Source organism: Vicugna pacos, chromosome 24, assembly GCF_048564905.1.
Source record: "Vicugna pacos chromosome 24, VicPac4, whole genome shotgun sequence".
In the NCBI taxonomy this organism is placed as follows: domain Eukaryota; kingdom Metazoa; phylum Chordata; class Mammalia; order Artiodactyla; family Camelidae; genus Vicugna; species Vicugna pacos.
Genome location: NC_133010.1, coordinates 15,419,130 through 15,431,768, shown reverse-complemented (window position 1 = coordinate 15,431,768; position 12,639 = coordinate 15,419,130).

The following is a 12,639-nucleotide window of genomic DNA, read 5'->3' as shown; positions in this document are numbered from 1 at the left end:
AGACTTTAAATGACTTAGAAATTTGTTTTCTTTTAGAGCTTAAAGTAGAAAGTTTCTTTTCTTTTTCATTAAATAGTATTGATACCTTTTAACTAAAAATTACAAATATGGGTTGATTAGTAAAATACAGAATATTACGTACTACCTTTAAACCAAAATATGTATGGCATTAACAATAGAATTGTGTTTTTGCATGGAAGGATAATATTGTTTATTTAAACACTGAGTGGGAGAGGAACTATCCTTATACACACACACACACAAATGAGGAAATAACCTCCAGGTACAATTAAATGTCAATAAAATATGAGTTAAAATAAATACAATATATTTTTTTCCAACAGGCATGCCCAGTAGGCTGAAACATTTACAAATTGCTAGCAGTATTTTAAACCAACTTAATTTCAAAGCTTTCTACTTCCATTTTGACACTATTAAAAGCATTGATGTTCAGGTTTTATTATTACTTTAAATCTGAAAGACATTATGCACATCGTTGCTAGGGCTCCCGTCAGGTACGTTTGCATCACTATGTCATATTAGTGCTAAACCCTTCTGCATAATGCACATGGGAACAGACACGTATAGTCACTTTGAAAGTGTTTAAAACTGGAATGGGCAAGATCCTTTAGATGGTTTATGTTAAAAAGATTCAGAAATATTGTATTCAGTCTGATTCTTTAAAAATTCATTCAACAGATGTGATGGAGCAACAGCTGCTTTCCAGGCTTTATGATAGATGAACAAGGCATAATATCTGGCCTTGTTGTATGCAGAGACTAGAGGAATAAATCTATATAGGAGCAATTGAAAAAAAATACTGCTGTAGGTGCTGTAATAGAGGTTTTTAATACAATCTTAAAGGAGGATCATTTGAGAGCATGGAATGAGGCTGTTGGTGAGAGAGAAGATGAAGGAAGAAACCAATACTACATGAAATTAGAGATTTAGAAGAGGGTATAATTCATGAAGTGAGGTGCCGTTGGTGATGGGAAGAGCAGCTGAACAGGGAAACAAAGGGCAGAGGTTGCATCCTTTGTTTCATATGTTATAAAAAAGGACCCCAGACCCAAAATGGAGGCCCTTACGCTAAGACCCTCTTCCCCAACTGAAATTTAATTATAGTTTTGGCTCTTCCAGAAAGAGAATCTTAAAGTAGTCAGTTAGGAATTGCCTGATCAGTACTAGTTAAGTAAGTAATCTGCCTGCTAGACTCCTGTCATCCCCTAAAGGAAAGTAGTTTTACAGTAACAGACCCATTTTTTCCGCCTCATATAACTTCCTTGTTCCTGTTCCCTCCTGGCTGTGAACGTCTTTCATTTTGTACAGCTCCTGTCTGCTAGATTGGATGCTGCCCAATTCAAATTAATTTTTCCTCAAAATAAACTCTTAAAATTTTAAAAATATGCTTCAGTTTATCTTTTAACACATAGAAGTGACCTTGGAAATAGTAGACTTCTCATCTCTAAATTAAGGTTAATATTGGCCATCTCAATCATTTGTTGTAAGGATTAGACAAGATAATTCATATGAGTTGCTTAGTAAAACTCCTAGTGCACAGTAAAACTGCTAAGTACACTTTTATTTCTTTTCCCCTACCAGCGAACACGTGAGTCCGTGAGCTTTCAGCTGATTATAGCCACCAATCCTGGAATCTTCCAGGTGGGCCAGATGAGGCCCCAGACACTGTGGAAGAGACACTTCATCCCAGCTATGCCCTGTTTAAATTTCTGACAATTCAGAGTCCATGAACATAACAAGCGATTGTCTTACACCGTAAGTTTTATGCTAACTTGTTGTCCAGCATTAAATAACTAGCACTCCCCAACCCGAAATGTGAAGTCTAAGCCTGGATTTGTTAGCAGAGACTAGAGATGATGAGGGTCATTCAGTATGCATATAGACTTCTAAGTTCATTGTTTGACCAAGACTGGCAAGACTGGAGTGCCTAACAGCAAATAGTTTAAATGTTCACTCAGAGTCTCAGGTCAACGCAAAGAGCTTAAAGCCAGGACTTAGAGAAAAGGCATGGCCCAGGTCTGAGTTAGTGAAGTAAGACTGAGAGAATAAAATATGTAGGATTGTATGTCTGTGTGGTCAAAGAATGGAATATTAAAGAGTAAGACTCATTGATGAAGTAATTTTAATTAATCAAAAGTCTTCTTATCTTTGTAAGATGCTGTGAAGCTGACTCAATTGGAGTTTATAAGGGGTTTTGAAAACGCTTGAAAAAGGCTGTTGAAGAAGATTATTAGCAGTGTAAGCTTTGTGATGGCATTTATTAGTGCTCACATAATAATGATAATGTATCACTCAGCTCTTTGCCATAGTCCAAACTGCTCTGCAGAACATTGTTTTCTTCCTTTATTGTTCAAAAATAACTGAGATGAAAAGACAGGCACAGTGCCACCAGCATCAGTCACCTGTCATGAAAATCAACTACAATACATGAGGTAGTAACCAAAGGCATGTTCTTAAAATAATAATTCTTATTGCCTATCTTTAGGGTGGGGAAACAACGCAAGAACAGCTCATATTTACAACAGTGACCTGAATGAGATATTTAACAACCTGTAATATAAGTGCCAACTCACTTTCACACTATGCGTTATGAAGAAAACAAATGACTGCACAATGCACCACATAGTAACTGAAGTTTTTTTTTTGCAGCATCAATCATTGTACAAGGCTTCAGGGAAAAAAAAAAAAACCTGTAGCAAAAACAGAAAGGCATCAGCTACAGAGGACAGTTGAAGGCAGTTGTGTGAGCTTGGTGGTAGAAAAGAACAACTGATGGATTAAAACAAAAAGGAAAATATTAGTGAAAAAGAATGATGTTACTGTGAGAATAAGATAGTCCTGGAAGAGAAATGGATGACTACGGACCAAGGTTTGTTGGGAAGACTTCACGTTGGAATTTTATTCATATGTCACCAAACAAAGAAAAACGGAAAACGCGTTTAGACACCCTGAGCTGAGGAGCTTGATGGGAGGGAATCATACATTGCAGGGATCTCAAGAATATATTTCAAGTGCAAAAGCCATGTGTAGCTAAGAAGACAGTCAAGATATCTCAGAATAGAACTGTGGAAGAAGTTCTATGTAATCAATTATATATAATTCTTCAATATCCAAAATTTTATTGTCAAAACTGAAGTAGATGATTTAGACATGGTTCTGAGAAAAAGGAAAAAGAGATAGTATACAGTTAGAGGTGTAACAAGTACAGCCAGCACATTTCAGAAGATAATATATCCAAAAAAGTTTATACTAAAGAAAAGTTCGTGAAACACTGAGTGTTGGCCACGCCCACAGCTGAAAGAGGTTTTTTTCTAGTCAGTTTGTGACTCTGCTGCTCTGCCCCGTCTTCAAGAGGGTCAATGCTGAAGTCAGAAGTATTATCCCAAACATGTACATACACGGTGGCTTTTGAATTTATCTCAAGATAGCTTCCCAGTGAGGACATAACCATACTGAATGGTCTGATCAGTTTTCTCTCAAATAGTGTGACAGCAGGAAATAGAGAAACAGTAAAATAGACCTAGTAGTAGAAACAAAATGTATAGCCATAGAGAGACATGAGAAGAAGAATTAGAAACACAGAGAGACACACAAAGATGGGCTGAGTCAAAAGAAAGCAGAGTCACTGGTATCAGAGGCCACCTACTTTTCCGGGGCACGTGCAGGCTCTGGGGGTGTATGGGTGGGTGTAAACAGGGGCTTCAGGACGTTATCGACCAAACTCTGTAACGTGGGGTAATCTGCAGCATCTTCAGTGTAACGCAATAGTATGGTTCATGTCGGAAGTCAAGTTCTTCATTGAACTCTTGAATTGCAAAGTACAAGATGTCCAAGAGTCATGATGTTTGGATCTGATGCGAATTTTGGTTGCTCAGCTATTCCCTGCAGTGTGAAACTGACTGATTGCCTATTCATTTTGATGCAGTCCTTTCACATTATTTTCCAAGAAAATCATCAAGACTTGAAAAAAATATAGTCATATAAAGTACATTTATATTAATAAAAATAAGTTAATTTTTAAAAACACTGAAGTGGTTAGATATATTTCAACATAACCAGATGTTAATTTTTATTCATATACTAAATCAGATGTTTGAAGCATAAGCATTGAAAATGAAATCATGTTCACAATATAATATTAGATGAAAAGCTGATTAAATTTTTATTATAAATTTATAAATATATAGAAATTTGTAAATTAATATAGAAAAAAGTAAATTCATCAACATTGATATTGATAGTGGCAAGTCCTAGGCTGGATAAGAGGCAGTTTTTCTTTCTTTCTATTTAATGTGTTGTCTTAACATCCTGTAATGTACAGAAGGTATTTGATTATTATGACACACCAGAGTCACCTGAAACTGTAAATTAAAGCAAGAAAGGGAATGTCTTGCTTAAAGTACACGTTTTTTAGTGCTTTTGTGATATACCTGCTCAAGTCCAAGAGGAATATTAATGCCTGTCTCTCCTCATCTTAGGATAATGTACCTCAAACTGAAGTACTGTTTTAGGACGTCCCCATGTCCCCAGTTCTGCTAGGTGACCAGTGGTCCTTTGTATGTTCAGGGTAATCTAGGTTCTTTCTTACAGAAATCTTGAAATGCTGGCCAGGGATTTAACACGTAGGGTGTCAAAATACTCTCGAGGCATTAATTAAAGATCGGAATGCTGGGAGATGACACACACGTGAAACACTGTCTCCATCCACGTTAAGGGAGTAACACTTTCTCCCAAGTCGCCATCCCCTCTCACCTGGGTACAGCGGTAACCTCACTGGCCTCCCTGCTTTACATCTGGCACCCTGGAGTCGGTCTCAGCATGACAGCCGGAGTGATTTTTTTCAATTATAAGGATTATTTCACTTCTCTACTCCAGATTCGGTAATGGCTTCCCATTTCATTAGAAATAAAAGCACGAATGCTGCCAAGAAGATTGTACATGATCCTTCTTCTCTGCACCATCACCCACTCATCTTCTTTGCCCACAGCATTCTAACCACTCCAGGAGCCTCACTGTTTCTTAAACACACTCTGCAAACCCCCACATTAAGATCCCTGCCCCGGCTGCTCTCTGCTTGGAATTCTCTTGGGTCAGATATCTGCACGGTTGAGGCCCCATCTCCTCCAGTTTTATTTAAATACTATCTTTTCAGTGAGCCCTTCAGTGAAAACCATCTTGTAAATTATAATCAGCACCTACCACACTTCAGTCACTTCTAATTCCCATTACCCTGACTCACCTTTCCTTTTTCTATAGAATTTAGCACATTTGAATATTCATAGTAATTCATTTATTATGTATACTATTCATCTCTATCTACTAGAATATAAGCTCACAGAGGCAGTGATCTTCATGTGTTTTAATCACCAGTGTATCCCAAGTACCACAGTGTGAGTTTGGCATACAATAGGCGCTCAAGAAATATTTGATGAATGATAGAGTAAATGGATAAATACAGCTTTTCTTAACGCTCAAGTAAAAGGAAAATGTAACTTTATTAAAATAGAAACAAGCAGCATGAGTTCCCCAACAACATTTTTACAGCTTTTTAAACAAATGTGTCATCACTAGTATCCAAGGTTATCCTAGATAACCGGGAAGTTTCATTCCAGTTTTCCAAAAGCAGTAATCGGTATGACAGAATCAGACAGACAGCTCCAACATCTTGTGCTCCCCCTGGTTGTTCTAGAAGGAAACTGCCTGGCCAGGGGCTGCATTTCTCCACTGTGTTCTTTCCAGTGGGGTTTAAGTAAAAGTAGTACATATCACTTCCTAACTAAGGTGACGACATAGTGAGTGTGCTTATTTCTAAACCATCTCTTTACCAGTTTGTCAGCTGGGAATAGAGAACTCCAAGGCACAAGATAGAATGTCACAAGATGGAAAATCTTGGGTCCCTAGAAAACCTGGGTCCCTACATGGAGGAAAGACATCTGTCAACCATTAACACCTACATTTGACTGTTAATATGAGGGAGGAATATACGTTTATTATATGAAGTTACTGAAATGTGTGGATTATTTGCTGTAGTATGTGGCATGGCCTTCAATGCAAAAAATAATTTAGTTCGGCTCTGAAGTTGGCCATCACACCCTTGCGTATGGTCACCACTACAGAATTCTTGATCTTGTAGAACTGTGCAGTTCAAATGCCCATTCAGGAAAACTTCATTTCCCAGAATGAACCATTGTTTCTTAATGCCATTTGAAGAGTCAAATGTTTGAGGAGCTGTTTAAAAGACTAGGACACTATATAGAAAGTCTGATTTTACAACCAAAATTCATTTGTAGTATAATTGTAAGAAAAATGTAATAGATGAACTAAATGAGGGGGGTAGAAGTCCTTTTAAAGACTTAAAACACATTTAGTTCACGTGGAGGTTTAGTAAAGGATTATGCAAAGAAGTTATGGTATGAAAGAGAAAGCTCTTGTTTGTGATTTTGAAGGCAGAATAGTTCCATGTCACTCACAGTATAAGAAAGTGATATATCATTAAAGATTGATGGCATCAAACAGTAAAAAAAAAATTGCACTTCAGGAGTAAAGTGTACTTTCAATAGAGATGTTGTAATTTTTAAGGAAACTTCTTTTTATGATAAAGTAATGAAGATTGAAGTTAGTCTGGAATGGCAGAGGTCTGTCTTAGTGTTGGCTAGAAAAGAGACGTAGAGTTCAATGACTTCTGTGGGTGGAAAAAGTAAAAGAAAGAAGGAATATACGTGTGTGAAAAGTTGCCTGTAAAACTGGAAGCCATGAAGTCCTTCACCATGTCTTCAATGTAGGGAATTCAAAATCAAGTTTTCCTGAGATAAAATATCCTCAGCTATATACTCCGGTTTTAATAAATACAATAAAAATGTGTGTATCCTCATGGTATTTTTTTGCTTTAATTATTTGATTTTTTTCCCCAGTGTATTTTGATTTCTTTTACAAATGGTACCTACTATGTCTGATTGTAATTAGATGCTTACTTATGTCCCTTACACTGAACTGTGGCATCCTTCTGCAAATATAACATATACGTAGTATGCATTTTTAAATACAGTAATAAGAGAATGGGTGGATATGTGAAAGTTTGAGTGTCTCCAAGAACATGTGCAAAAAGATGTGATAGCAGATAACATTCTCAGATTGATACAAACAGAATTTAGAAACTGTTTCTTCAGATTCTAATCTGGGTCCCTTCACTTTCTGAGTTTCAAAGTCTGGAAAGAAAGAATAAGAGCAACTGAAAGATATTGTCAATTGTCATAATTATTGATGAGTTGAACAACTCTTCCTAAAAATTCAGAATAAATTTGTATATTATATTTTTTCTACAAAGTGGAGTCCATGCTATTTCCTTCCTGCCATAGTAAAAAGGAAATTCTGATGAGCACTTTCTTAATAAGGCTATCAACGTACAATCTAAATATCAAGACATGAGAATATCACTGCTCCCTATCCTAGTTTAGAGTCAATTAAAAAGTTCTTCAATTTCTCAACAAAAAAATTTTTAAAAATTTGTCCTGTCTGCTGAAGCTAGGAAAATTGGCTTCACAGCTGGTTGACTGGTTCATTCAGCAAGAAATCGGTCAACTCTCAGAGACCTGAAAAAATGCATTTCACACAGTGCCAAGAATCGTAAAACTGCGGCACCAACTGGGAGTTAAAGAACTCAGGCAAATTAGACCCGGCTTGGAAAAATAAGAACAGATCAAATCTTCACTGAGCTTCTCAAGCTAAACTATGTCTAACACTTGGACCCATTTCACTGAATTTCCTATCATAAACTTAGTGTAATAAAACATTGTCTTAAAACTCTTCTCAGCAGTCATCTGTTCTTGATTTCCTTCCCATGGTTTGTAAAGCTAGCTCACCTTTTCAACATACACATCTCTCTCTCTCTCTTTTTTTTTTTTAACCTTCAAGGGAAAGGAATGCTTAGTGTTTGTCTAGAATATTATGACTACAATGTAGGATGAGCCTCCTACAAGTTGGGCTGCAACATAAAATATCTCCTGTTCTGTCTTGCTGGAAAGTTGAGAGGAAGTTTGCCATCTATAGTGTTTAATGTACTTCCTGTAAATGTGTAGGAAATGCCTGTTTGAAGTTCTGAAGCAAACTACCTTGATGTTTACAGAGATGAGATGAGATAAACTACTTGATGAAAGAACAGATTCAAGAAAGGATCCTATGAGAGGAAGGCAGCCTGTTTATTTACATGAAGATCAAAGAAATTTCACATGAATTGAGACAACTTGTATTTTTTTCCCGTGAGTGATTTGCAAAGAGTAATCTACGTGGCTGAAAGAGAAAAGTGGTAAGTCTTTAATGAACATATTTTGGTTTTGTGTATTAAAAAATTAAATAGTAAGCAAACTAAAAGTAAAATTTGGGGGTTTTTTTCAAGAAATATTCTATATTTTCCATACTGATCAATATTAAACTATAATGAAATAAATTAAAATTATAGTTCATTGATATTGTGCTTGGTGAATTTTTAGAAATTATCTTTGACTGGGCTTATTCAAACACAAAGAAAGCTACACGTAACAAATGCTGTCAATGATTAAAGGCCTTTATAATCAAAGCCAGGAGAGTATTGTACAGATGCCAAGATAATTTAGTACAACCAACAGAATTCCTCTAAATACCCTACACTATAATGATTTGCTGTCTGATACAATATTCTTCTCTCTAGGAAAGAATGGTTGTCGCCTCCAAATGAGAAACTTTAAGAGTGATGTTTCATGTGAGGGAAAACCACACATTCTTAAGTCATTAGCTTTTCCCTTCTTTTATGTACTTTACCTCCTTTTCTTCGGTTACTAAGGTTGACTGAGCTTTAAAGAATAGGAGGGAAAGCAAAAATACAATCAACTTCAAAGATCACTTTGGCACAGCACAGCAAAATGCATCCAATTAAAACATTAAACAGTGTGCTAATAATTACGTTTCCTGTAGTGCCCTTTCATCAAGGATTTCAAAGTCAAATTTACAGTTCCTCAATTATGCTTTGGACATCTCTAATTCCGAGTGCTGGCAAGTCTTTCTCCCTTCCCCCTTCCTAAGGTGTGCTTCTAACTGAGTTTGATGGACAATCATTTTGCTTCCAGATCTGCAAGATGTGGATTCTCCTTCAGCTTCTTTCGCTAGCCGAGTGCCTGATTCTGCATAATTCATAAGCAGAAGTTGGACAATTTAAAAATGTTAAAAATTTGAATTATAGGCTTTTAAAAATGCATGGTCTTTTATGACTTTTCAGTCACAAGTGCTTAGCTTAAAGAGCACTACCAAAATTCTGCCTTCACAAGCAAAAGGTGATTAACAAGGAGTGTAAGTTAAGCATGCAAATTAGTGCTTTTAAGGTTCTTAGAAACAATGGTCTCTCTAAATAGATTATCTGTTTAAATATGTGCTACTGCCCTCATAGTCCAAGCGTTTCTTTATTGAACCCCCGCCCTTTTTTTAGCAGGTATATGAAGCTGAATTTGGCTTAAGCACTGTACATATTATCAAAATTCCAAATCAGTCATTTAATTGAATAATGTTGTTACGGAAACGACAGGCCAGTCAAGAAACAAGCACCACTCGGAGGGCTGGAGTACTCAGATGTATTACGCCGGCGGGCTCAGAGGGGCTTCTGCTCCGAAGCTCTGAGCACCTCCAAGACGTGCGCATGAGGTTTTATAGGGTAAAGTACAATTGGGGTATTCGGCCAATAGGCATGGAACAGCTTTAGCAGCATTATCATCACAAAAGTGGAGGCGGGGAGGCAGCAAACCAACATTCCAAAGCCAGATATGTATCTTTGAAAACCCAGCTGGCTCGCAAAAAACATGAACAGCAAACCAACACTAATTAACCTAGATTTACAAGTTAGTCTAGCAGAACTCAGATCAGTATTCCAATACTTAGACTTATGAGTTATCTTGTTAGCACAGCCCAGCCTCTCCTTCACATTCCTAGACTTGTGAGTTATCCTGTTAGACCAGCCCGGTTTTTCCTTCACAATGTTACTGTCTTCTAAAATTACGCTGCCTGTGGCGTAATCCCTCAACAAGCCCTTTCTGGACTTCTGTAACTAGATTTTTTTTTTCGCTCTAAAGAGTAGTAACTATTAATATATTCATATTTTTTCTTCTTTCAAAACAAAAATACTTGTCTACTGGTTTAATTGTCATTTCATTTTTGAGGCTTGGTTTTTAACTGTTCTGATATTTTCTTTTTCTTGAAATTCCTTTACATGATTCAAACATTTAAAAAGCTTGCCTTACGTAAGTTAAAATTCTTTAGCACCACATTTTAAGAAACACTAAATGCTAAATACTAAATGCTTAGCTTAGCACTAAATGCTAAGGCCTAAATCATCTGGAGTCCAATTCCAAATCTGTCATTAACTCTCCATGTATCATTTAACATCTAGATAAATGCACTGGTGCTCAGTGCCTTCATTTTTAAAACAAAGTGAATGACCTTAATATGTCTTTAAATATTAAAAACTATACAGTTCCAAGTTAAGCTTAACGTTAGGTGCCTTCAATTTCCTGATCCTTTATTAGCTGAAAGCAATAACCCAGTACATATTGACAGGCCTATTCTCTGCACGGTATTGTGTCAGTAGGACACGTGTTAATAGAAAGAAAAACAAGAAACAATCCTTCCTTCAGTCATTCTTACAGCTGTACAGTTTTTACCTGTCCTTTTCCATATATATTATCTTATGTGATGTTCCTAACAACTTATGAGATGGAAAGGAGAGCTATTATCAGCCCCATTTAGGAGATAAAGGCAAGTAGCTTCAAAAAGATCAAGGACTTCTTAGAAAATTCTACAGCTAGTGAGACAGGTAGAACTAAAACTATGCACGATGTTGTTATTACTATGTAGTGATTAGTGTGCACTGTTCTTGAATGACATTCTTTCGGCCTCTCTTCCTGAACCACATAATATTGTCCCACTGTGAAATAAGCATTACAATTTTGTATTTACTTCTAATGTATCTCAAAGGGAACCTTGTTTAATGATATAACATTTGTAAATCTCTTTGAATAAAGGAATCATTTAAATGCAAAGTACTCCTGAACGTTATCCCCTTTACTCTCCCACTGGGTACATAAAAATCAAATAGGGCTGACTGTGATCTTTTAGGAATGTAAAAGTAGCATAAATTGACACTTTGCACCCCCCCACCCCCGCCCCGTGAAACTGTGCACCTGAGGCAGATTTCCAAGTGAGGCTATGATGCCCAGGCCACGAGTCCTCCGCAGTGCGTAGCAGGGGGAATTGACACGCCGAAAACCTTTCCGAAACTTGCACTTAGTCTCAAATCAGCAGGTATTGGGAATTCGTTTTCACACAGCTTGAGCAAATGCATGGACAGAGCTCAGACTTGCACAGGTGGGGAAATCGTGGATCCCGGAATCAGCACAGACGCTGCATGACTGAGAATTCTGCACAGTTTAAAACAGCCCTGCTGCCGTTGGTCATCGTGTGCACCTCCTCTTCCTCTGTTCTTCCAGTTTTCCATTGCCACTTCCAACAACGGCCTTTAACGTGTTGTTCAAAAAATCGGATATTGGTATCCTAATGGGTTTGCTGCTTGAGTTTCTTTACTTAATAAACTGAATTTCCCCAAGTCCTACTCTCATGGAACCCTTTCTTGACTAGGATGTGCCCCTTCACTTATCCAATGTAACTCCGAAACTTCAGTGGAGGATATAAAGAGCTTCACAAGTGGGGCCTGACTTTCCTCTTTCATCCAGGCTGTTATTTTTGGTGCCTTTTTGCTTATTAATGTTTCTAAATGATTTCTCATGCTTCCCCCGTCTTTATCTCATCTTCGGCTCCATACCAAACCTGCAAACTCCTGCTTCAACACATTAGAGGATTACAGAGTCTTAAAAGCTTGATGTAAAATGTATGTACAGTGAGAGACACAGGTCTTAAATGAAAAGCTCAATGAGGTTTGATAACGGCGTGCATCCTGTGAACAACGCCCCCAACTAAGATCTAGAACGTTTCTACTGTTTGGAAAGTTCTCATCCAGCAGATCCTCACAACCCTATAAGTTACCAGTATTCAGATTTTTATTTCTATAGATATTTTTCACTTGGTCAGCAACTTCATGAAAATGAAATCATACCACATGGACCCTTCTGTGTCTGGCATCTTTGCCGTTCCATAGACATTCGAGATACCATTTATCAGGCCGAGGGAATTACCTTCTATTTTTGGTTTGTTAAGGGCTTTTATTGTGATTGTCATTTAAATTTTGTCAAATGATTTTCCTGCCTCTATTGAGTTGATCACATGGTTACCCTCATTTTTCTGTCCAATGTTTTTTATCAATTTAAAAAAAATAATTAAATAAGGCCTGCATTTTCAGGATAAGCCGAACTTCATATTGCTGTATTATTCTTTTTATAGACACTTGAATCTGATTTTCTAAAGTGTCTTTAACTTTTTTGTATAAATATTTATAAGTGATCTATCATTTTTTTCTTATATTGTCTTTGGTTTGACATCATAGTGGTGCTAGCCTCATATCATCAGTTGGGAAGTGTTCCTTCCCTCTGCCTCCATTTACTGAAAGAGATTGTGTAAAATTGATATTATTTCTTCTTTGACTGTTTG